Below are 4,188 nucleotides of genomic sequence, written 5' to 3'. Positions count from 1 at the left end.
TTTCTGTTTTAGTGTTTCTGTTGATCTAAGGGTGGATTGCCATATTTGCCTCTCAATCACCTCAATTTTGCAATAAAATTAAAGTTACATAGTTGATAATTAAACTTTTAAATGATTATTCAAATACATGTATGTATGAATCATGAATTCATCTTCAATGAATATCAAAAGATACAGAATACAGTTAAACACGCTAATAGCAAACATGCTTATAATGAATTGACACTCACAGTGAAGTGATTTTCATTCCCTTTGACTTTAAAATGTTTTATCATTAAGCCAAATACTAATTGTTAAATCATTATTATACCTCCGCTCCGGAGGAGAGGGGGGTTTATTGTTTCACCCTTGTGTGTCTCTCTGTCTTAGTAGCTGTGTGTCCGTGTGTCTGTCCATAACAAATTTTGGTCACAGTTTTCTCAGCAATTGCTCATCTCAGATGCTTGAAAGTTTAGCACACTCTTTGTTTAGCATGCCATATGGTTGGATTCATTTTTGTGCGAATCTGATGTCCACTTCCTGTTAATCCATGCGTCTGTCCGTACCATACATAACAAATTTTGGTCGCATGCTTGAAATTTTAGCATACCCTTTGTTTAGGCATGCCATATGGTGGGATACATTTTTGTGAGAATACAATGTCAACTACCTGTTTATTAGTGCACTAGAAGGTCTTTCTGTTCCATATACATAACAAATTTTGGTCGCAGTTTTCTCAGCAACTATTCATCGCAGATGCTTAAATTTTAGCACACTCTTTGTTTAGGCATGCCATATGGAGGGATTCATTTTTGTACGAATCTGATGTCAATTTCCTATTTATCCGTGCATCTGTCCGTACCATACATAACAAATTTTGGTCGCAGTTTTCTCAGCATCTACTTATTGCAGATGCTTTAGAGTTTAGCACACTCTTCGTTTCGGCATGTCATATGGCAGAATTTATTTTTTTTTACGAATCTGATGTCAACTTCAGTTTATCCCTGTGTTTGTCCATAAATGAACTTGTGTATTTACATCAGAGCGGGGGTATTATTAGTGAGCATTGGCTCACAGACTTCTTGTTTACAAACTGAATTGTCAACAGATTTTTCTGTTTTTCCCAATCATGACAAGGAGGACATGGTGGATGTGACCTGTTGGGAGGGGATGATCACTCCTCCATGGCACTTGATCCCACCTCTGCTGTTTTAGAGGTCCATGTTTGCTCTGCTCCAGACTGATTTGTATTGTTGGTATGAACTTCTTAGCTTGAATACTGTTCCTTATCTCCATATTTCATTTATAAACTTATGGATACAACAAATTAATTGCTTATGATGAAGCAAAATTCTCCGTCCCTGGAACTTTGTTATAAGCATGTTTTACTGTACTTATATAGGGGATACATGTGAAAAATGTTCTATATGTATATTGTGTGATTCTGTATTTTTTCTTGTTCATCAGTATATAAAATTTCTTAATTATACACGAGTTCAGTCTATATATCACACATATCAAACTCGTCACAATGTTAACAGTTTATCTAAGCTAATGCAAAATTGAGGAATTTTAGTAAATACAACGTCAAATTATTGTTAATTTGTAGTTGGAAAAATTGACACCCCCCTCTTTTTATGCCCCGGGATCAAAAGATCCCCGGGGTATATTGTTTTTGTCCTGTCTGTCTGTTTGTCTATCTGTCTGTTGTCAACTTAACCTTGCCCATAACTTTTGATTGGTTGGAGCTATGACTTTCATATTTCACATGTTTATTCCTTGTGACAAGAACTTTCTTTTGGGTACCATCATATTTGACCTTGACCTTGGAGTTTGACCCACTTTTGCAAAATTTTATGAGACTTTGACCTTGGCCATAACTTCTTAACAGTTGGTTCTTGGGGTTTCAAACTTCACATGTGTATTCTTTGTGACAAGGCCTTCCTTGGGATACCAACAACTTTGACCTTTTGACCTTGACCTTGGAGTTTGACCTACTTTTGAAAAACTTTAACCTTGGCCATAACTTCTGACAGTTAGTGCTTGGGGTTTCAAACTTCACATGTGTATTTCTTGTGACAAGACCTTCCTCTGGATATCAACCTCATTGACCCTTTGACCTTGACCTAGGAGTTTGACCTACTTTTGAAAAATTTTACCTTGGCCATAACTTTTGAATGGTTGGAGTTAGGGCTTTCATACTTCACATATGTAATCCTTGTGACAAGACCTTTTTTGGATGCCAACCACTTTGACCCTTTGACCTTGACCTAGGAGTTTGACCTACTTTTAAAAAATTTTACCTTGGCCATAACTTTTGAATGGTTGGAGTTAGGGCTTTCATACTTCACATATGTAATCCTTGTGACAAGACCTTTTTTGGATGCCAACCACTTTGACCTTGACATAGGAGTTTGACCTACTTTTGAAAAACTTTAACCTTGGCCATAACTTTTGAATGATTGGTGCAAGGGATTTCATACTTCACATATGTAGTCCTTGTGACAAGACCTTCCTTTGAATACCAACAACTTTGACTTAACCTTGATGTTTTACTTACTTTTAAAAAACTTCAACCTTCGCCATCATAACTTTTGAAGAGTTGCAGCTTGGGCTTTCAAATTTCACAGGTATGTTTCTTTGAGTACCAACATTTTTTTTCATTTGGCCTGGATTTTGACTTGCATTTGAGAAACTTTAACCTTCGCCATAACTGCCATACGGGGGCATCAGTGTTTCACAAACACATCTTGTTGAGCATGATTATTATAAGGTTCTTTCCAAATGACCTTTTCTAAAGGTCATGGTAAATCATAATTCAGGTTTTTATTAGCTCACCTCGACGAAGTCTCGATGAGCTTATGCTATACCCCCAGCGTCAGCATTAGCGTCGGCGTCCCGGTTAAAGTTGTAGGAGCAAGTCCATTCCCAAATAACTATAAGCCCTATCTGGACCAAACTTGCATGGATGATGCATCTAGGGATGGACACTACCACACTTGCTTCGGATGCTGGATCTGACCTAGATTTTCTAGATGAGTGACCAAGTTAAAGTTTTTGGAGTAGGTCCATACCCAAGTAACTATAAGCCCTACCTGGACCAAACCTGTGTGGATGATGCATCTAGGGATGGACACTACCACACTTGCTTCAGATGCTGGATCTGACCTAGATTTTCCTGACGAGTGACCAGGTTAAAGTTTTAGGAGCATGTCCATTCCCAAGTAAATATTAACCCTACCTTGAACAAACTTGCAAGGATGCTGCATCTAGGGATGGGCACTACCACATTTGCTTTGGATGCTGGATCTGACCTAGATTTTCCAGATGAGTGACCAGGTGAAATTGTTTGGAGCAGGCCCATTCCCAAGTAAATATTAGCCCTACCTTGAACAAACTTGCATGGATGATGCATCTAGGGATGGACACTACCACATTTGCTTCGGATGCTGGATCTGACATAGATTTTCCAGATGAGTGACCAGGTTAAAGTTTTTGGAGCAGGTCCATTCCCTAGTAACTATAGGCCCTACATTGACCAAACTTGCATGGATGATGCATCTAGGGATGGACACTACCACACTTGCCTCAGATGCTGGATCTGACCTAGATTTTCCACATGAGTGAATTTTAGCCATATTTTAACCAAATTAGCATGGATGATGTAGCTAGGGATGGTCACTTCCAGACTTGCTTTGGATTCTGAATCTGACCTATATTTTCCTGATGAGTGACCAGGATAATTTTTTGGAGTAGCTATATATTATTATGGCCTGTTATTGGATGATTAAACTTGCATAGATGGTGCATCTAAGGATGAAAACTTCCAGACTTACTTTAGATGTTGGAACTGACCAAAATTTTCTTGATTAATAAACAGGATAAATGTTTTTTGAAAAGCTCTATTTCCAAGTACATGTGACTATAAGTCGCACTTTAACCAAACATGCATGGATATTGATCTTGGGATGTACACTAACTAAAAAAGAATATGATGTGAAATTTGCCTTACTTAAAGATAACATTCGTCGAGGTGAGCTTCGTAATCTTTGATTACCTATGTTTTTTCTCTGACAAAGATATTTCAAATGACAATGAGTCAGGTTTTAAAATGCATTCTTGTCATAAGCCATCTTTCTAAATTTATGTTGTTAACTTTTGAAAATTATGAACATGATTTAAGTTTCAGACAGACATTTGGCAGATCCA

Source organism: Saccostrea echinata, unplaced genomic scaffold, assembly GCF_033153115.1.
Source record: "Saccostrea echinata isolate AGI-Se365-2 ecotype Australia unplaced genomic scaffold, CSIRO_AGI_Sech_v1 ptg000002l, whole genome shotgun sequence".
NCBI lineage: Eukaryota > Metazoa > Mollusca > Bivalvia > Ostreida > Ostreidae > Saccostrea > Saccostrea echinata.
The sequence above is the reverse complement of the archived record's forward strand: the minus strand, read 5'-3'. Positions refer to the sequence as shown.